General features: G+C 48.7%; 1 long non-coding RNA gene across 12 annotated transcripts in view; it reads left to right on the top strand.

Annotated features, from left to right (window-relative positions):
- The window catches only part of LOC144379288 (uncharacterized), a 1,054,371-nt gene that overhangs the window by 122,446 nt on the left and 909,126 nt on the right, over positions 1 to 22,799 (top strand). The gene's annotated exons all lie outside the window — the stretch shown is intronic.

The raw sequence follows: 22,799 nt of genomic DNA, 5'->3' as shown, positions 1-22,799 counted from the left end.
ACGGCAAGATGAAAGAAAGGGGGAAAAAAGAACAAAGGAGATAAACAAAGGATGGAAGACAGGAGGGGAGAAACGGAGCCCTGGAAAGGAGCGGGAGGAAGACAAGAGTGAGGGGGAGGCATGGACAGACAGGGTGACAAGGAAGGGCTGGAGGAAAGGGAGCAGAAGCAGGAGGGAGGCACCTGCTCACGCCAAGGATGGTGTCTTTACCACTCAGCCCTGTGAGAATTGGAGCTGTTGGCCCTCTGGATCTTTCTTCATCTCCCTGTCTCCCCTGACTCCCTGCATCCAGCCAGTGGAACCTGAGGGCTGTGTTCCCCTCCTGCAGTCCCCTGGAGAGCCAGGATTATGCAGTCTTTCATTGCTACCATTCAGGGTTCAAACTGCCTTCCAGAAGCCTCCATTGAAATGTGCTGCCTGTACCTGGGTAGAAAGCCCAGGACAAAGCTCCAGTGCTTACCTCCTCCTCCTACAGGAAGGTCTCAGTCTCATCCTTGGGCATTATGTTGGCCTCCTCCTACTGACTCTCCAGCAGACCTGAAAAACGGAGTCGGGAGCAGCAAGGCATCTACTGAGCTACTATATACCATCTTGCCTAACCTTCCCCCCAACCAGGTGAGTTAGGAATTACCAAGCCTACTTTTCAGATAAGGAGATGGTGCCTAAGACAGTTTGAGACACTTGTTCAAGTTGAATAAGCTGGAATTCTGACTTCAATACCTACTAGCCAGATGAACTTGGAAGAATCTATTGATCTCTCTGGATCTCAGATTCTTCATCTGTAATATGAGGATGATAATAGTACTTGGGGCACCTGGATGGCTCAGTCGGTTATGTGTCCAACTCTTGGTTTGTGCTCAGGTCATGAGCTCAGGATCGTGGGATCGAGCCCCACATCAGGGTCTGCACCCAGCAAAGAGTCTGCTTGAGATTCTCTCTCCCTCTCCCTCTGCCCCTCTCCCTGCTCGCACAATAAATAAATAAATAAATAAATAAATAAATAAATAAATAAATAAAATATTTTTTAAAATAATAGTACTTAACTTCGTGCGACTATTGCAAGAATTACCTAATAATATACAGAAAAGGTGCTTAAGACTGTTCTTGGCACATGACAAGTCCTTACTCTGAGCGGTCATCCCTGTATCTCTCTCTCTATCGTCAGCATCATCTCCATCATCATCATCTTCATGACCACCACCATCTTTGGCATTCTTATACTATAACGGTCCAAATAATTCTGGGCACTTTCTCAGCACCTGTCAGTGTGCAAAGACATTCCTTGGGGCCCCCGAAAGCCCATGTCAATGGTAGCAAAACCCCAAGCAAAGCTGGGGTGCTGGGTAGAGGTGGTGCCTTTGTGCAGGCCCCAGGTCCAATCACGCTCATCTCTCCTCCTCTCTCATCTCACTACATAAACTGACCAGGGCAGCCACCCCAGCTTGCTTCTTGACCCTTTTGTCCAGCTCCCACAGTTAAGCGGTTCCATAACTCAGTTTTGCAAGTCTTAGCTGTGAAGAAAGGAATCCAGGGGGGTCCAACTCATCCTTTCTGGTTAGCCTGGACAAGTCACAGAGAGCTAGCTGACCAAGTTGTGCATGAACTGCCTCAAGTTCAGGAGTCTAGTTTGGGTCCAATTGAATCATGACGAGAATCTGAGAGAATAGAGAAGAGATGCAGAGAAGAGAAGCCAACAGCGACTATGAACCTCAATAAGAGCGACTTCTCAGGTCCTCTGACTCCTGTAAAGCCCCCATGGGCTTTGGGTTCTCCTCTCAGTTGTGTGCATGCTCCCTGTCACCTCACGTAGCTGATGCTATTGGTACCGTACCCGACTCCCCTGGACCAGGCTGGTGCATCCATCCTCCAGCCGCTCCGCATAAGGCTGGCCTCCTTGTCTCACCGTGACATCAATTCCATGGTGCAGTTTACACACCAGGGCTCCCCCATGGGATCAGGCTGGAGCTAGTCTCCACCTGGAATCACACCCTTGTTTTTTTCCTTCCCCCGCCCTGTCCTGCTTTCCTTTTTCCTTTCTCCCTTCCTTTTCCTGAGAGCACTCCTTCATTACATTATTTCCTGAAGAATCCCTGTCTCAGGCTCTACTTCCAGGAAACTGAACGTAAGACAGTTTATCATGTCTGTTCCCCCTTCAGCTGTTCTGAGGAGATTCCTATCCCAGGCAACTCAGAGCTCTGGGGCACTTCTTTAACTAGTTAACGGTATGTAAGCTTTCCTTCCAAGTCATTACCATATAATAATGTCTCTCATATCCATTATATGGTTAGACCGACATTTACTTAACTATCTGCCTGCCATTGAACGTATGGGTGTATACAACGTTCTGTTATAAGCAGTACTGTGATAAAGACCTTTAAACTTCAAAAATTAAAACACATATGTAAATAAAGTCTCATTTAGCATATTTGGTCAAGGTAAAATTCAAATCCCCTCTTGGGGCCCTTTACCACCTCCTGTGTCCCCCTGTTTTAAAGTAATGGTGTATTAATAGAAAAGCAGAGGTATAGTAAAGCCAATGGGTCAGGAGACAATTGCCATTGAAGAGAGTGTGTTACTCACAGTTTCCAAGAGGCGGAGGCAGGCCACACCATGAGGGGTGGGGGACACACACACAGAAGCCCCAGGGCTGGTCTGGAGGCACAGGAACCATGGGCAGGAGCCTCTTATTGTGGTTTCTGTAGGAAGGTGTGGGTGAGGCAGGGCAAGCAGTTTTAGGATTGGCTAATTTAAATCATTTCACTGGTTTCTGGGGCCTACGGGCTGCCCCTAGCTCTTTGGTACCCAGTCCTGGGGCCATTAAGGCAGGTGGACAGAAGCCTGAAGTGTGAAAGCCCAATAAAGAAGAATGGAGGGTATGGGCTCTGGATTGATTGGTTTGTATTTTAAAAGTATATCCCTGGGCCGCCTGGGTAGCTCAGTCGGTTAAGCATCCTGCTTCGGGCTCTGGTCATGATCCCAGGGTCCTGGGATGGAGCCCTGCATTGGGCTCCCTGCTCACCTGGGAGTCTGCTTCTCCCTCTGCCCCTCCCCCCTGCTTGTGTGCCCTCTCTCTCTCTCTCTCTTTCTCAGTCTGAAATAAATAAAATCTTAGAAAAAAAAATGCATCCCCGAGAGAACGACTCTCTGAAAGAGCGGGTGGGTGGGTGACAAGGGAGGCAGGATGCACAAACAAGGGGACTCAGGGGTGTGATTGGGTTGTGCAGAACAAGGCATACCAAGCATATGCATTCAGTGCAAACATGGAAGGGCCAAGTTTACAGCGACTAGGAACCCCGCGGCCCCTGCTCCTTCCCAAAGGACAGATGGAGACTCACATCATTGCAAAGGGACATGGGTCTCAGTCCCATCCTTGGGCATTATGCTGGCATCCGCCAGGGTGTGGCTGGTCCCACCTGGTTCTTTGGGGACTTCCCATTGGTAGCCACTGCTGAGGTCTGCAGCCACAGCCTCTGGTCCTGAGGTCCTGCGTGCTGCAGGCTCTTTGTCCTGATTCAGAACTTCATATCCAGATGTGCCCTAGACACATGCGTGTCCCCACTGGGGCACACAGAATCTCTCAGTAGTCACAGAGCCTGAGGTGGCTATCCTGGATATATCCCCCAGAATTCTTCCCTCTCTGGTTTCTGATCTATCCGCTCTGTCGTGCCTCCAATACCTTGCTGAGTAGGAGACTTCTCTAAGAGGTTTGGACAGCACCCCCCCCATAACACTAAAATCCTTAAAGAGCAAATAAATCCTGGAGTTCCCCTAGAAATTTCTAGTTGTTTCTAACACATCCTGGGTTTTTATGCTCACTCTTTGGACATCTTTATTCTTAATTGAATCTTTTTTATTTTCTTGGGAAGCCTCAAAGCTTAGCCTTCATGGCAGAAATTCCAAGGGAAGAAATTGATAAAGAAATAACATAAAAATATTACTTCCCAAAAATATGTTGGGAAACATTTTTAGAATATTAAACCTCATTTTGTAATATTGGCATTATTAGGATGATTCTATTAACTGTCACCATGTATTGATTACCTATGAAATGTTCACTGTTGACATACATTATCTCAAGTCCTCTGCCAGATTGGAGATTATTATCTGCATTTTGCAAATAAGGAAAATGAGGCTCTACATAGTTAACCTGCTTGAAATCACGTATCCATTAGAAGGAAGGCAGTACTGGGATCAAATCCAGCCCTCACGCTAGAACCCTCCAGCCCATGGTTCACTGTGCTTTGTGGGATGAGTGGCTTATTATTACTTGGAGTTTTGATGTTTGACAAGAAAATGCGGCCTTAGCTCAGACACCCAACACGGGGACTGGGCCCCCAAAGAAGGCTGCCCTGGTCCCCAGATTCCCCATCTCTGTTACCCAGGCCACCAGATGAGCCATCTCTCCTTCCCCCCAGTATGTGATCTCCCCAGCCAAAAGGGCTTTTTTGCCATTCATCCTAGCTCAGAGTCTGGGTGTCCTTTGGGGTGAAGTCCAGACCTGGGATCAATTTGACAAAACCCTTGAGACATCCACAAGGCAGATCCCTTTGGAAGAAAATGGGAGGTCTCCAAGGGAGTTATCAATAGGGTAACGACTGTGGTCATCCAAGCTGGGACTTTTTTTGAGAGTCAAAAGGGGAAGTACGAGAAATTGCACTGAGACAACCTGTATAAACTGGGACTGAGCCAGGGTACGCAGGGCCCAGGGTCACCCCAGCCCTAGGAAGAGCCAGTGGGAAACAAGCAGCGAGAGTCCCCTGCAGCATTTTAAATCCCAGCAGAACAGCCTGCCGGGGGGCTTTCCCCCAAACTATTAGCATTATTAGTGCCCGTTAAATATGTCATAGTCAAAGATTTGCTTCATTCTTCAGTGTGATTGCCATTGATTTTTGAAACCCACATCTTCTTCCCCAGGGACACACATCTTCAGTGAAATGATAGAAGGAAATGGAAAAGAACGATTAGATTTATAGGCATTCATTTTACAGGCATTGCTTTGGGGATCGAGTCGGTCTTAAAGCAGCGCTCCTGAGAGGACTGTCCAGGAACGACCTGCAGCAGAGTCACCAGGAAAGCTGTAAACAGGCTGATTCCCGCGTCCCATGGAGGACCCATCGCAAATCACATCTCCGGGGAGGGGGCTGGGAAACGTGTGCGTGGTTTTTTGTAAAGATTTATTTTATTTATTACTTTAGAGAGAGAGCAGGGGGAGGGGCAGAGGGAGAGAGAGAATCTCAAGCAGACTCCATGCTGAACACAGAGCCGGATTCAGGGCTCTATCTCATGACCCTGAGATCATGACCTGAGCCAAAATCAAAAAGTCAGATGCCTAACCGACTGAGCCACCCAGGTACCCCAGGAAATGTGTGTTTTTAACATGTCCTCTGGAGGTTCTTATGTGTATTGAAGCACACGGAAGGCCGCCACACCAGGAAATCCAGGTAGCGGGTGAGCATGCTCTGATTTTGCTCGTTGAGCCTCAGGCTGCGGGACCTCAGGTCTGAGATGAGCCAGCAAGGGCTGTGAAACCTCCCATCCCTTCAGAAAAAAGATTCAGGGCAACCCCCAGGCAGGATGTCAGATAGAGCCCCCCAAATTCCCGGTGGATATGCCAGCCCTGGTTTACCGTGTGCAGAGGTGGCTGGGTCTCCGGAGCAGAGTGGGCAGGTTCTTGGCGGTGGCATCTGCCAGGAGGAGCGGGTAATAGGCCTGATTTATGACACTCAGCATGGGACCTGGCTGCTGAGCTCAATCACTGTGGCTCCCCATGGTGGGGTTCATGCGCTGTAACGGGCCTGGAAATTGGAGAGGAATTTACCTCCTGCTGCCGAACATTACATAACAATCAAGGGAAACAAGCAGAGGCAGGAGGGGGCCTCCTCCTCAGCTGGCACTGGCAGCCTGGCACAGGGAAGGCAGACAGCCTGGGAGCTGTCTGCTGGGCTCTCGTGCCCTCAGCAGCACTCCTGTGGGAGTGGGTTCCAGGGTGGTCCAGCCAGAGCCTGCATTAGAGTCCGCCGAGGTGCAAGCCTCAGCCCAGCGACTTCTGGAAGGGACAGGTGAAGAGGCAGGCTCCAGATGGGAGACTACTGCTATCTGGACCCATGTCACAGGCCCTCACAGCATTTATGGACTGTGCATCAGTCAATAACCTCCCTGATTTGCCATCGGGAATAATTCAAATCGGACTTGAAATTGTCATCTGCAACACGAGATTGCGGGGAACAGAATGAAGACAGGCAGGGAGACGGAACCAGATCAGCGCAGGCCTCGAGGGTCCTAGTGAGGAGCTGGGATTTGCTTTCAAGTACCCTGAAAAATCCCTAAAGGGCCTCTCTTTCCTCTAGCCCAGCTGCCCCCTTAGACGTCACCATTAAGATAGAGGGGCATGTATCCAGTATTCATCAGAGGGTAATCCTCCATCTTGGCTGGGCCTCGGAGACACTTTCCCATCCTGAATGAGCCATGGAGATAGGTTCCCGGGTTCGACTCTTCACTGCTGCCTCTATCACCAACCAAATGTGCCGGCCTAGAAACTGGCCAGTTATTTTATTGAAAAATTAAAGAACTTTATGTTCCAGTGAAATCTTAGATAGAGGCCCAGTGTATTTACCCCCATTGGAATTAGCAAATCTCCCTCGGTTGCCTGTCATCCTGATGAGATGTGCAGTCCTTGAGGGCAGGGAGCACGTCTGTCTCCCTCATAGGGGCACCACCAGGACCCAGAAGAGGATCTAGTACACAGGGGGCATGGAAAATATCTGGAAAAGGCAGGGATTGGATCAGATGCAGTTTCAGTGAGGCATCAAATATTAAGTGAAAATCACCGTGTGCCAAGCTTTGCAGTCAGCTTTCAGGATATAACGGTGAACAAACCCATCATAGCCTTGCCTCTATTTTATTCATAGTCTAGCAGAAGGAAATGAACGTTAATAGATGTAAATTTACAAGTGGGTGTGTGCTAGCAAATAGAGGTATGTAGGGCAACGGATCTATAGCAGGAGGGACTCATCTAGTTCAAGGAATGTCAGGGGAGGCTTCCTGGAGGAGGTGTTATTTCAGCTAGGACCCAAAGGAAAAGTAATACTTAACCAGGTAAGTGGGACAGGGGAGGATGGAATTGCATTCCAGTCAGAAGGAGCAGCAGGTGCAGAGCCCTCCAGCAGAAGGAGTATGCCCTCCTGACCCTATCTTTCAACTCTAGCATCTCCACACTGGTCTGTTGTACATATTGAGCTTTCAAGATAACATTCTTTAGAAAAAAGTGTTTAGCAGCTAAAACAAATGCTGGAAGTCCACATAACAAAATAACCTCAAAGGGCCCTACCAGCTCTTACAATTGTCTATGTACTGACTTGGAGTGAAGCATGGCTTGCATGCAGAGGTCAGGGCCAGAAGTCAGAGGTCAGAGGTGATGGAACATACCCACAGCCCTGACTGGTGAGCTATGGATAATGAAAACACAATGTTCATTTGTTTGGGGTTTTTTTTTCCTTCTGCATTCTAGACACACATATCACGATTCTCGTCATTTCTAAATGGGTTCAACATTTTAAAGTGGATTCCCAGAAGCAGGCATCTATTTGCCCTTACAAGTTATAAAATGCAATCAGTTAATTTCATCTCATCCATTCATTAAATATTTGGTGATAATATGCTTTAAGATGTGTCCTTGGTGAGACGCAATACAGAGATAAACAGGACATGGGCTCAACCCTCACGGAGATCAAAACTGTACACACTTAACAGAGCTCCACCATAATAACGTTTCCCTGGAATGTCTGCTGTCCACCAGGCATTGTACTGGACACTTCACATGCTTCGTGTCCTGCAATACTCACAACAGATCAATGAGATAAATACTGGCCCCATTTCAGATCTGAAAAATGAGTTTCAGAGACATTAAGTCATTTGTTCAAGATCACACAGCTAGTAAGTAGGGGAATCAGGATCCAAATTCAAATCCATCTAACTCCAGTCCAATGTCAACTAAAGAAATAAATTGAAGAAATAAAATCACAAATAATTAGAAGAAGCTATAGGTAAATGTTTACCCAGTCTCGTCCTGAGGATTTTCAAAGTGTAACAGAAGGAAGAAAAACAAAAAGAAGAAGATTAATAGCAATGACCATATAAAACTTCAGAATTTCTACTTGTCAAAAACACCACAGAAACATTTGTAAGCTAAATGAGAAATGGAAAAAAAAATAAGAAATCTCCAACATGTATGACAGACAAAGCTTTAATTGCCTCAATAAGAAAACTTGTCATAAATTGGTAAGTAGAAAAAGGAACTCTCCAATAAAAATATAGGCAAAAGATACAAATCTTAAAAGGGAAGAAATAAAAAGTAACCAATGACCAATAGGCACACCCAAAATTATCATAAAAATATTAGTAATCAAAAAAATGAATAATTTAAGAAACCAAAAGTTGTATATCCTTCTTTTTTACTACGAAATTGGCCAAGATTTAAAACAATCAAAATAATCCCAGTGTTGATAAATGTGCTATGAAATGAACACACACAGACCCTATATCAGTGTCTAGTGAGCGTTTGACAATATGAATTAAGAGCCTTTAAAAAGATTATAACCTTTAACTCAATAATTTTACTTTAGAAATTTATCAGAGATACAGACAAAGAGGCATACAGCAAGATGTTCACCACAGCATTATTTATAGTATGGAGAAACTATAAATCAAGTCAAAGTCCAGCAATAGGTGGACAGCGAAATCAATTTTGGTGTATCCAGATGATAAGGTAATATGCAGCCATTAAGAATCATATTCTTGAAGAAACTTGGGTTGCATGATCCATTTTATTCATCTACCTAGAAGGATATATACCAAAATGTATGAACTATTGCAAAGGCAAATCATGGTGGAGGGACTGAAGATGGTTTATATTTTCTCTATGAGACCTGTCTCTAATGTTTCTGCAATTTGCCTGCCTTCCTTTGCAATAACAAGTATGTGTGCATTTCTTTTACTTTTGAAGTGAGCGTGCGCAAAACCCGGCCCCCCCGTTTCCTCTGCCCGAAAATGCTTCTCTGCTTTAACTTCCTTCTGCAGGTGACAAAAAAAAACCTGAGTCCCCTCTGACGCCGCCCTTCTTGTGTGATGTGTCTCCAGCTGGCCATTTATACCATTCAACCACTTCATTTCAGGTTCCCGTTGCCTCGTGCCTACACCCAGCACTAGCCCTTCCCCGGGGTGCCCTGGTTTCTAGCCTCCAACCTCATCCCTGAACTCTTCTCATATCCATTTTACATCCCACTGCCAGATTAAGCCTCCGGAAGCAAAGAGAATAAATACCCTGTTATCGCCTTGCTCCAAAAACTTCTCCCAAACTCTCCAGTTCCTAAGAGTAAAACCCCAAACCAAAGGAGAAGCTTTGATTTATAATTCTCATGGTTCCGATTTTGTATACAAAGTTGTGTGGCTAAACTAGAACCACACTTGATTTTTTTTTTTTAATGATGTTAAATTGCTTTGTTCCTGGACTTAATCTTCCCTTCCACCCTCAGGTACCAACCCCTAATCCGCCCACGCTCCTCCTTCTCCATGCTTCACCCAGCACACAGTAGGTGCAGAGTTCAGGATGGTGGGGGGTGCACGTGTTGTCAAACCTGGAGACAAGCCTCCACCCCATGACCCTGGCCTCGCAGAGTCTCTCTTCCACTATAACTTTGTGATACTCTCTTATTTAAAGGATGGTGAAGGGGCTGTGACCTGAAAAAAAAAAAAAAAAATCAATGACTCTCTGCTAATAAAGGTTCTTATGCGGTAAATGTGCTCTTGGGAAGCCAGATCCTGCCCTTCTCCACGGCGTTGGCCTGATGCCCTGGAGTGATTTACTCTGCGGTAACATGATGGAGCCTCCACCATGGAAGGGAATTAAATAAAAATGCAATAAAAGAGGACAAAATCAATCTGCTTACAGTTTTGTTTAATAAAAATTCATGAAGGATGGGCAGGCAGGCCCAGAAGCAATGTACCAGTTCTGCCAGAGGCTGGCTGGGGAAGCTCACTCAAGCTGTAGGCACGGGGTGGGGGCTCAGAGGAATGCAGGCGGAGGGAGCCCCCCACCCTGCAAACACCACCGGCTGAGTCCTGCTGGCAGGCAATAAGGCCGGGCTCGCCTCCCTGAAAGAGGGCGAACCAGCTAAGGCCATGTTGATGGAAGAATTCTGCAAAGCTAAAGAAAGCTAAAAGACCTCTTCACATGGGATTCATCCCCCTACAAACCAAGAAGCTCCACATGTTCTGGAATGACAATGACTACCAAGCCTGACCAAATATTTCCTTTCTTTCTTACATGGTAAGAACACTTACCCATGAGATCTACCCTCTTACCAAAAATGGAAGTGTGCAATACAGTGCTGCTCCCCATAGGGACAGCACTGGACAAACCTCTAGAACTCATTCATCTTGCATAACTAAAACTTTCCACCCACTGGCTAGCAATCCCAGTGTCCCCCTCCCCTCAGCTCCTGACAACCACCGTTCTACTGTCTTTATATGAATTTGACTATTTTCGATACCTCCTGTAAGTATACTCATGCAGTTTTTGTCCTTCTGAGACTGGCTTTATTCATTTAGCAAAGTGCCTCAAGGCTTACCCATGTTATCACACGTGATAGGATTCTTCTCTTTTCTGGAGTTGAATTATCTTCCATTCCATGTATAGACCACATCTTCTTTATCCATTTATCTGTGGATGGACACTTCGGTTGTTTTCATGTTCTTGGCTATTGTGAATAATGCTGCAATAAACATGGGACTGCAGATACCTCTTTGAGATCCTGATTTAAATCTTTTGGATAAATACTCAGAAGCAGGATTGCTTAATCATACGGTAATTCCATTTTTAATTTTTTGCAGACCCACAATACTGTTTTCCATAGTGGCTATGCCATTTTGCATTTCCATCAACAAACAGTGTACAAGGGTGCCAATTTCTCCACGTCCTCACCAACACTTAACTTTTGTTTTGTGATAAGAGCCATCCTGATAGGTATGAAGTGATATCTCATTGTGTGATTTGAATTTGCATTTCCCTGATGATTAATGATGCTGAGCATCTTTTCTTAAGCCTGCTGGCCATTTGTATGTCTTCTTTGGAGAAATGTCTATTCAAGTCCTTTGCCTACTTTTTAATCAGCTTATTGGCGGGGGGTGTTTTTTGTTTGTTTGTTTATTTGTTTGTGGAGGGCGTTTTTTTGCTAATGAATTGTAAGAGTTCCTTATATATTTTGGGTATTAATCACTTATGAGATATATATTTTGAAAATATTTTCTCCCATTTAAAACTTTGTGGTACTGGCATAAAAACAGACACATAGGCCAACGCAACAGAATAGAGAGCCCAGAAGTAAGTCCACAAACATATGGCCAACCAATCTTTCCCAAGGGTGCCAAGAATACACAATAAGGAAAAGGCAGTCTCTTGAACAAATAGTGTGGGAAAAACTGAATATCTACATGCAAAAGAATGAAATTAGACCCTTATCTCACACCATACATTAAAGTCAACTCAAAATAGATTAAAGATTTAAATATAAGACCCAGAACTGCAAACCTGCCAGAAGAAAACAGGGGAAAATCTTCATGACATTGATCATGGCAATGATTTTTTGGATATGACATCCAAAACACAGACAAGGGGAACTACATCCAACTAACTAAAGCACTTCTACATCGCAAAGGAAACAATTAAAGGAGTGAAAAGGCAACCTACAGGATTACTGACCAAGTAAGTGTTGATTGTGGTAGAAACTGTTTCTGTCCATAAAATGTTTCTTCAAAACAGGTGGTTCTATGCAAAAGATTCCATATCTTTAGGTGGAAGTACCAGATCAAAGATCCAGTGCTCTGTAACAGAGCTAGTACACTATGGCCTGCAGGCCGAATCTGGCCCACAATCTGTTTTAAATAAAGTTTTATTGGGACCCAGCCATGTACATTTGTTTACACAATGTCTATCGCTGCTTTTGTCCCACAGGGACAGAGCTGAGTAGATAACTACAGGGCCTAAATATTTACTATCCAGCCCTTTACAGAAAGGGAGGGCAGATCTCTGACCTATCCCTGAGGATTCCCACTCGCCTCCCACAAAACTCGTCTATCCATTCAACCAAAACTAGATAAGTCCTCATATGCCAGGCACTCTCCTTGGACTTCACAGGGAACAGATACTTATTTGAGACAAATAAGATCTGAGCCCCTGCCTTTAAGAGATTGTATTGGTTTTATTGTTGAATAACAAATTACCCCAAGCTCAGTGGTTGAAAACAATGCCCACTAAGTGGGCTCATCTGGTTCTCTGCTCAGTGTCTCACAAGGCAGAAATCAAGCTGTTAGCCAGACTGACCACTTATCTGGAGGCTTGGGGAAAATTTTGATTCCAAGCTCATTCGGGTTGTTGGTACAATCCAGTTCTTTGCAGCTACTATCGATCTGAGGTCCTGGTTTCCTTGCTGACTGTTAGCCAGGGATCACTCTCTGCTGCTAGAGGCCACCCACATCCCCTAGCTATGGGCCCCTACATCTTCGAACCAGCCACAGAACACTGAGTCTTTCCCTTGCTTTGACTCTTTCTGGCTTCCCCTACTGCTAACTGCGAAAGAAAGTCTCCACTTTTAAGGGCCCATATAATTGCACTGAACCTACTTGGATAACCCAGGATAATCTCCCCATTTTAAGATCAATTTGCCACATAACATAATCATGGCAGTAACATTTCACCATACTCTCTCACAGTTTTGGGTATTATAGTGGGGCATCTTTGGGAGATTATTTTAGAAATTATGCCTACCACAGGAAATAAGTAATATATTTGGTAGAATAAGCTAACTAGTGGTAACAGACCCCCCAAATTTCAGTAGCTTAAGAAGCAAAAGAGATATTCATTCACAGAGAACTGTCCAGGGTAAAGGTTCCAGGTCAGTGGAATTCTGCTCCACACAGTCACTCAGGTATCCAGGCTGGGGGTGGCCTTGCCATCTTCAACACATGGCTTCCAAGCCCACCTGACTTGATGCCATTCCAACCAGCCAAAAAGGGAATGAACGCAGAAGAGCACACGTCGGGGATTTTATGGGCTAGGCCTGGAAATGCTTCAAAGCACTTCTGCTCTTCTTCTGTCAGAAATAAATTAGTCACATTATCACAACTAACTCAAAGGGGAAAAAAGGAGATGAAGTCTAACTGGGTAACCATGTACCCAGTACTTCTATTACAAAGGAGAAAAGAGAGGATGGGTTTTGATGGTCAGTAGGTTGTCTCCTACCCAAGTAGGAATAAAGACATTGATAGCTATGAACTGACATCCAATTACAGCTGTGGCCACTGAAACCAGACAAATTGATATGTTCTAGTTTTTAATGCTTTTAAAAATATCCAAGTTGGGGGCACCTGGGTGGCTCAGTTGGTTAAGCGACTGCCTTTGGCTCAGGTCATGATCCTGGAGTCCTGGGGTAGAGCTATGAGTTGGGCTGCCTGCTTAGTGGGGAGCCTGCTTATCTCCCTCTCCCTCTGCTTGCTCCCTCTGTCTCTCTCTCTGTCTCTCTCTCATATAAATAAATCTTAAAAAAAGAAGAATGTCACCCAGATCTTTCTGGCTCCATAATGCATGCCCTACACTCACGTGACCCTCCCCAACAAGAGGCTCCAAGGAGAAGTTAGCATGTGCACTAGGGGTTTGTTAAGTAGAGAGTGACATGATCTTGCCCGAACAATGGAAAGATGACCTTGGCAGCAGGTGTTGGGGCCATGGGATAGAAAGCTACCAATGAGGGGAAGACCTCTGTGGATCAGGTGTGTGAGGAAATGAGGGGCTATACCTCAGAAGGGGCAAATAGGAAAGGAAAGGAAAAAACATGGCAGAGAAATTCCGGAGATGCCACTCAGATTTTTGGAAGAGATGAAAATGGAGGCAGGAAAGAAACCTTGGTGACTTGCATTTTCAAGCCTAGGTGAAACTATTTTTAACAGAAAGAGGAAGACGGGAAGCTATAGCTGGTGTGAGAAGGAAGACACTGGGTTTAGTTTGGGGCATGTATGGAGACAACAGAAACAAGTATGGTGAGTCTCCAAGGGCACTAGGATGAAGGCACGTGGTCCAGCCGTCCCGCAGACTTCCTCCAGGAGCTGGCCTTGCAGAGAGCAAGCTCTCTGGCATGTGTTAGGGAATGAGAGGCCTCAACTGTTGTTTGGGGCGGTGAGATGAGTAGCAGACCCAGAACGACCCACTGCAGCAGTGGGTACCCAGGCGTTAGCAGGTGCCAGCGAGGCCAGGCTAGGAGCCCCTGGGGCTGAACCAAGCAGGGCTTTCACTCCCTCTACTTTGTACAAAACGTATAGCAGCAGATGTTGGAGCAGGGAAACTCTTTTGCAGAGAGAGACCTGGCCTTGCTATAAGATGCTCCCAGTTGGGAAGACAAAAGACAAAGACACTCGGGTAGTCCCCTACCTCCAGGAAGTCACCTTCTGGAAGAGAGAGGAATATGGAAGAGCAATGGCCCCAGTCAAGCCCCAGGAACAAATAAAGCTCCGGATGGCCAGCTGAAGCCAAAACCCAGGAAGGCTTCCAGGATGAAGGGAAAGTATAAGAGCCCCTAAGAACAGGAGGGCAAGGCAGACTGAGGGTTCCCAGCGGGGGAAGGCTGCTCCTTGCAGGCCAGGATCTAGAGGTGGCGAAGCCCAAGGTAGCCTGTGTGGGGTGGGCGGGTGCCGGGGGGGGATGGGAGTGTGGCCTGAGAGGGTCCCCTGGAGGAGGGGGTGGTGAGGCAGGAGGCAGAAGGCTGGCTGTCAGGTGCTGATTAGGGCAGCCAGGATGGGGGTAGGGGGGCGAGAATGCTCTTACTCCTTGGCCACACTCCGTGGCTTGTTCGATTTCTCCATCAGTGTCTGGCTAACTTGTCTTTGGCAGGAGGACCAGGCTCTGGAGGGACCTGCATGTCGAGAGCCTATCAAACGCCTGTTTTATTTTCTCCAGCGTTGGCTCAGGGCAGGATGTCTCCTCCAGTCCGTGGCTTGCTGTCTTCATAACTGTGCTTTGACTGCCCTGTTTCTCCCAAGGGTTTTGGTCTTTGCAGCCTGTTTCATTTGAAGGACTGCCGAGGCCGGAGGTTTGGGGAGAGTCTGTGCTGCAGGGAGAGCATCCAGCACCCCAGGAGCCAGGCCCCCGGGTGAGGACAGTCATGGTGCTTCCAGGCCCACCTCGTACTTTGCTTGAGCCTTGCACACAAAGGGGGTGAACGAAGATGGAAATCCAGCCCCTGCTCCACCTGCCAGCAGCTTCCAGCCAGAGGAAGGGGCACCTTTGTCTGACTCACAGGGGGTACCATGTGAGCTAATAGCAGTCCCGGCTCCTCCCCCTTGGTCCAGGACTGGGAGGGGCAGCAGTTCATGCGTCAGGGTATCCCCCCCTGCTCCCCAGAGGTCCCCCCCTGCTGACTCCCACTCTCCTTCCCCAGATCCCACAGCCGGTCCCTCTCAGAGAATAGCTGTGTTCTGGTCTTTAGAGTAATGTTTCCCAAACCTCAGCGTGCCTTAGAATGATCTGGAATACTCATTAAACACCAGCGCCTGCGCCCTGCCTTCTGATTCAGTAGGGCCTGGAATTTGCAAGGATTCGCATTTTATCACATGTTCCCAGATGCTGCTGATGCTGCTGGTCCAGGGCCACACTTGGAGAAACACTCCCGTGGCTCCCCCTCCCGGCTCAGCCAGAGGATGAAACCACCTCAAGGGCAGCCTCAGGGCCCCACGCGGCCTGGGTGTTCAATCAATACATATCGATTTTAGTGAATGGGAGCAGTGAAGGGTAGATTGTTGATTGACTCTGGGATCCCATGAACAACGGGCTCCTTTATGTCCAGGCCTATTAAGTTAATGGGAAACTCAAGGGCACGGGCAGCGTAAAATGTACGGGGAGGCCGGGCTTGACAGTCGGCTGGGTTGAACTCTGGAGAACCTCCTTCCAAACCGCCAGAAAGAATAAAATAATCATGGTAACCACCATTTATTAAGCCTCTATTCCGCTCCAGGCCCTGAGCCGAGCTCCTCATGCTACCAGCCAACAGGGCTGTGAAGGCGGGACAGCGTGCACCCCCATGTTACACGTGAAGGTAAATGGATCTCAGCCCAAGGTCTCACGAGCAACAGGCCCGCCCGGGGCTCCCGGCCCGCGTGCATCTCTGCACAGACCCTGCGAGCGTCGCCACCCTGTCACACTGCCCGCCCCCCCCCCACCCCAGGGACACAGAGAAAGCTGGAGCTCCCAAGAGCCACACTCCCAAGAAGAGTAGTCCCAGCCCGGAGAAAGAATCGGGTGTGTGGAATCAAACAGCCTGATTCTGAAAGCTCGGCCTGCCATTGACCCAGTGCATGAACTTGGGCAATCCCTTCACCTCAGTGCCTCAGTTCTCTGAACTGTGAAATGGGAATAATCCCCCAGCCCCGGGATGCTGGGGGATTCATTGAGAATGGACACCAAATGCCTGGCACAGTGTCTGGCTCTTCATCAGGGCTCAGGAATGTTACTCCCTCTTGAAACGGGCGCCTTCCTCTTCAAGTATGTATTTTGGAATGACAACTCAGAGGCACATTTAGAAATGTCCAGCAACCTTGGGGCAGGGGAGAGGGAGGGGATGCAGAGGCAGGTCCAGAGGCCTACGAAGAGACTGTTGCTATAGGCCCCGGGAGGCCTCAGCTCAGCAGGGGCGGGCGAGAAGATGGGCTACAGAACTCAAGAACCCATGGTCATGAAGAGAACCCACTCAAGGACCCAGTGCTAGCCTCCATGTCATAGGAAGTGGAAAAGGGTGGCATTTCTAGAAACCTTTATCCAGGGAGTGGCCATGCCTAATTTGGACACCCACAGGCAGGAGTTGAGCCTATAGGATGCCACACTTAAGTCAGTGACTCCAATACGCTGGGGGCTTCACCTCCAGAAGCCCTCTGCATGGGTCTCCTCAGACCGCCCAGGGGAGAAGATCCTGGGAGGCCCCTAGATGGCCTGACAGACAAGCCAATACAGTGGGCGTTGTAGGGGCGGGCCCACTGCTGCATCTAGAAGCACAGCTCTGGCACCGGCCAGCAAGAACCTTGACTTCTGTGAGCCTCAGTTTTCTTACCTATAAAATGGGAATAACAGAAATGAGGCCTATCTTCAAGGTGGCTGGGGAGATGCATGTTGAGCTCTTAGCCACAAGGGCTTGCCACAGAGCAAGCTCTTATAAATACCAGCGGCTGTTATCCTTGGTGTTAGGCTCAGACCTTCGAGATCTTAGAGAAGGCTACAAAAACGGAGGCTCGGCTTTCTCGTTTCTGAACGAGTATGTTAACAGAACTTCTCTCCATAAAACGGTTTCAAAAATGAAATGAGATCATGTATGTCATGTCTTAGCATACAGTAAGCACTCAATAGGATGACTTCTAACTGGAAGCACAGATAGCCCCACAGCAAGGGGATCAGCTCCCCCCGCCCCGCCATCTACTGGGGACCATCCAGTCTCAGCACTGAGAGCTCCATGTCTTGGAAATCCTTCTGTTTGCAGCGAACCAGGACAGTCTGTCACCCTCCGGCAGCCCACCGGACTGGGGCCTTTCCTGCTCTCCCAGGCAGCGCACGGGGAATTTCTGGCCCATGTCAACCTATCTCTGGAAGCAAGGCCGGGCTCTGGGCTGCCCCTCGAGTCTGAAGGGTCCCAGGATTCCAGGGCCAGTGTTCTCGGGACAAAGGGTCTCAGCAAGGCTCAGAGAGGCCCAGAGACAGAGTCTGGGCCCACGTTCAGACTCCTGGGGTGACAGACCCTGGGCCAGATCGCAGACAGAGGGACAGAACCAAGGGACAATGGAGATGATCTCTGAGGGTCCTGCTGGAATCAGAGAAGGGAGGGAGCCGTGTTCTCCACCATGAATAATGCAGGAGAGGAACTGCAGGGCTGGGGGAGCTTTCACGGGTGCCCAGCCTGTTCCCAGCCAGGCGGCTGCTGAGCACGGGGCCTCCCAGCTGAGCCTGGGAAGCAGTTATCACTGGTGGGTGATTAAGTTACTAATCCTTCAGGGAGAAGACATTTAGAGGCCCATATTAAGGCAGCGCGCGGCAAAATTACATTCCGTTTCAATTTAGTTTAGCAATTCCCGTGATTTAGTTAAATGAAAAGCAATTGTTCCAATTAATAGTATTGAATGTTATTCGTCAAAAGTGTCAAAACAGTTCTGTGGCTGCATTAGTAACCCATTCTCTTGTCAGAGATATGGGTAATTCCCCAGGATAGGATGGGAAAATGGCAGGGCGTGGGGGCTTTGGGAAAAAGGTCAAAGTCAGAGGGGACATTTATATGCACGTGCGCCCACGTGTGGGCTCAGGGGCGTGTGACCCCTGTGCCTGGATGAGTGTATGTGGGTACGTGTGTTGTACGCATACAGATCCCAACTGTCCCGAGTGTGCATAAAATGTGTGCATGTGTGAATTTGTGTGCGTGTGTGCACGAGTATTTAGATAGTCGTGCATTCAAGTGTGTATGGGTGCACCCGCTGTGACCCTGGCCGGGTCGGTACCCGAGGGAAGGCAGGGTGAGCATGCACAGGTATGCACGTCTGGGCTACAGCTATATATATACTGTAAACGTCTGCCCGCATCAGGGCAGGTGAGGGGTCCCTGCTGCCTCGGTAGTTTAAGAGAAGACCTATCTGCTTCCATCCTTATGCCACAATTAGTGATTTGGCTTGTCTCTGGGATGCTGCCATTCAAATGTCGCTTCCCATGAGGTCAGAGGCCTTCTCTGTCATGTTCAGAGCTGTATTCTCAGGACCTAAAAGAGGGCCTGGCACATGACATATACTGATTGAATAGATTAACAGATAGATGGAGAATGGCTAGATGAACAGATAGACAGACGGATGGATGGACAAGACAGACAGCCGCAGGCCCCTGGCTCTTTCAGACCTCCCACTTGTGGCTGGGCTCCCCAGTCTTCTCTCCTCAGTATGAACTCCAAGCCCCTGTGGCTTTCAGCCTCAGCCCACTAGCGCATCCTTGGAAAGCTCCGTGCTGGGCAGGTAGTTAGCTCAGAGGGTTCACAAACTGCCAGAATCAGCCAGGCTAAGGACAGGGAGGGCAGGGACTTCTCTGGAGAAACTGAAAAAGTGCTAAGCAGGCCTGGCCAGGCAGGCCCAAGAGAACACAACCAAGAAAGGCCCTTCGGGGCTTCTCTACCCTCCAGCCAGGGTTCCCACATTTGTCCCGTGTCCCCTGCCTGAAGCTGTCAGCTCCTGACTCTAGCCCAGACCTGTCCTTCTGTGTCTCTGATTTTTGTCCTGCCCCTGACCCCTTCCACAGCATGGGGAAGCCACTTCCCATCTCTGTCCAGACGCTGGTGCAGCTCATCATCATCCCATTGCTGCAGACAGAGAAGATAAAGGGAATCTATGAATGGCCTCCTAGCTCCAGTGTCCTCACCTCCTAGACTTCCCTGGGGTTTGGCTCTCTGTGGAGCTGACAAGACCCAGAGCAGGCCACTTGTTGTGGCTGTCCTTCCTCCCAGTCATTTTGAGCTTAGATGGGGGTTAGCCTGGTCCACCTGCTGTCAGGGCCTGCCCCCTAGTGGCTGACTCTGGCCCACACACCACCCCCACCCCATGGCACCAACTCGAGCCTGATGCCCCCCTCAGTCAGCCTCAGCCAGAAAGAATCTCCGAGTCCTTGCAAAGGCTCCACAATGGCTCGTGAAAAATAATAAAGGGAAACGTCATTAAAGTGGACAAAGAGGCCGGAAGAGGTAGACACTCCACTCCGTGTCAATTACAGCAAGAATGATCAGTTACAGACCTCAACAGAGGAGTCTCCTCAGGAAAGAATCATCCATGACAGGTCCCACCAAGGAAAGGTGTACGTGCATCCCTACAGGAAATCGCCCACCCCTGCAACTCAGCCAGTCAGAAACTGTCATCACCCCAAACTGCTTTTCTCCAATGGACTTTCCTTCAAACAACCCCTCCCGACTTCCTCCTTCTTCTCCATAAAATAATGTTCCTCTCCTTTGTTGGACTTGCCTCTGGTTTTTGCCATAGCTTGCACGTCCCCAGTTATAATTCTCTGCTATTGCCAAATAAACCCATTTTTGCTAGTAAAAGGACTTCCATTTTTTTAAGGTTAACAGGCCCCATTTGCCCCTTCCCAGATGCAACCACAGCAGTGCCGGCGCCCCCTCCCCCCGCCAAGATGCACACGCTGGAGGCCTGGCTGCCCAGGGTTTGCATTGCCCTCAACACCCCCCAGGCTATCTGTGTGAGCGGCTCTCCATCAGGATAGTGATTAAGCATGAAGAGGAAGTGTTAGGATATGATCCCTGAACTCACCAGGCTCATAAAGACAATAGCTGGGACGGTGGCAAGAGGCACCAGGCGTCCTGTCTATTTTGGGGAGGCCCCGAGCATGGCTGCCCAACACCAAGGGCATCCTGGGGCTCATTAATCTGTGTGGGAGTGACGGAGACAGGATAGAGGGTCCAGGAGGCCTTCCGCCAGCCGTTTCCTCCCAGCCCGCCAGCCCTGCTCCATACGCCACGCACGGAGCCCCTGGCCCCGGCCTGGCCCCTGGAGACCCAGGCTTGCCAGCTCTCTGTGGTAGACCTAGCCACCGTTCCCTCCTTTCAAAGGCTTTTACTGAGAGATTAGAGGCCCCAGCCTTTCTGGGATCCACTCTTTGTTTTCTCCCTGAGGGAGGCAAAGGAAGAAGTTAAACACCATCAGCCCCATCCAGGCCGAGGCAATGGAGAATACCTCGAAATATCCTTCTGGTACTCTGTTCCCACAGCCTGGCCCCCTCTGAGCCCAGAAGTAGCAAAAGGTTAATTGCCGGGACCTTGGGCTCCACAATGGGCTGGAGCCAGAGAGCCAGGCATTAAATATGCAATTGTTAAATATCCCTCTCCCCCCTCCTCCTGCCCTCCCAGTAGTTCAACAGTGGGTAGCTGAAATTGACCAGGGTGTAATACCCCGGAAACTGGCAAACTCTATTAAAGGTGCAGTACCAGCAAGGGAGGCCTAGCCCCTTTTCTCCTCCCTGGCTGGAAGTCAACACACCCAGATGACTGGGTTGGAAAGCATTGCTTGGGACAGCTTTAGGGCCACAGAGACTGGAAACACACACCAGGCGCATGGCTCCCGGCGCCCAAACCCCACTCCATCCAGCCTGGCAGGGACAGGAGGTCAGTCCTAAGAGTCAGCAGGCCTGGACCCTCCCTGCAGACGTTGCTCGGGTCACGTCACCGCACTGATCCTTCATTTCTCAGCAGGAGAACCGGAGCCCTGATAACCCATTCTCGGACTGGAACTTGATAGGCTCCTAGTGAGAAGTGAATAGACTGTTGCTTGTGAAACATCGAGCACATCGAGGCCATTGTGGGACTGGCTGACAGTAACTGTTCGGTAAACCAGCTGTTGTCACTGTTTATTGTAGTATTTTTACTTCCCTCGTAAGGTATTTTAAGACTCAAATGAAAGAATAGCTGTAAGAACATTTGTACTACTTTTTTCTTTAGAATGTTTCCAACGATGTGAGCCAAAAGTGGCCCGGGGCCTTCGTCAGCGGTGCCGGCGCCCAGGTCCCAGCACAGGGCCTGCCCCAGAGTAAGAGGCCAGTGACTGGTAGGTAACAGACCACACACCTTAGCAACTTTTAAGGAATGTGGCATTTTTTAACATAAGAAAAAAGTTCTGGTGCTTTCCCTTTTCACTTGGGATAGTATCTCAGAGTTAAGTTTTTGCAAACCCAATTTATCTGATCTTAGGAACTTAGCACCCAGGGCGGACCTGACATCAGCAGACCACTCAGATCTTCCGACAAAGGAAGACTTGACCAGCTGCTTTGCTGGAATCACATCGAAAGCAAACATCAAAATCAGAAAAGATGAGTTGTGTTTTCTCCAGGAAGGACTGTCTCTGGCCCGTGGGTGAACAGAGTACCTCATCTTTGTTCTTCATCCCCCAGGGGAATGCCTGGTAGGAGGTCAGAGGCACCAAGAACCTTGGGCAGCTCTATCATCCTCTCCCACCTGCTCCAGCCGACCCTGTGTTGGGCGAGGCCAGCAGGGCAGGGGGTGGTTTGCTGAGGACACGCAGAGATTAAATCATGCAAGAGATTCATCTGGACTCAAGCCTACCTCTGGGGGGCCTTGCACAAACACCGGTGTTCCTTTGAGCTCCTGGGTGGGTGTCTGCAAAACAAGGATAATAATGTTGACCTCAGTATTCTGGTAGAAAAAGTCTATGTGTCAATGTGGGTGAAATCCCTACGGCATAATTAGTGTTTAGGACGGATTGGTTGGTGCTCATCCTGACCACTGTGCAGAGTTTTTGCCTGGGGGGCCGGAAAACATGGTGCTAACTAGGGCTGTTATTGCTGATTGCCTGAGCCGAGCCCTGGCCCAAGGAGGCATAAGCCCACCTCTGCCCACCCGTGCAGGCCTGTGGCTATGGTGTGTGTAGGACCTCTGTTCTCCAGATCTTTCACAAGCCCGGGTAGCCAGGAGCATAACTGGGAGGTCGCATTACTTAACAGTAGCTGATCCATTTGTACAAGGCAAGGCGCTGTGAGCAAGAGGGTGAAGCCTCAGAACCTCAAATCTTTGAACAAGGCCAAAATGATAAAGGCCTGACATCATCACTACTTGAGGAGAGGAATCCCCTGGCCCTTGGCAGCCTGGGGGTGAGTGCCTGCATGTGTGTATCCACGTGCATGTGCTGGGGCACTTATGGATGCACGTTTCCTTCTTTGGGCTTCT

This window comes from Halichoerus grypus, chromosome 10, assembly GCF_964656455.1.
Source record: "Halichoerus grypus chromosome 10, mHalGry1.hap1.1, whole genome shotgun sequence".
Taxonomy (NCBI): Eukaryota; Metazoa; Chordata; class Mammalia; order Carnivora; family Phocidae; genus Halichoerus; species Halichoerus grypus.
Note: the sequence above shows the minus strand (reverse complement) of the source record. Positions and strands in the feature narration are given on the sequence as shown.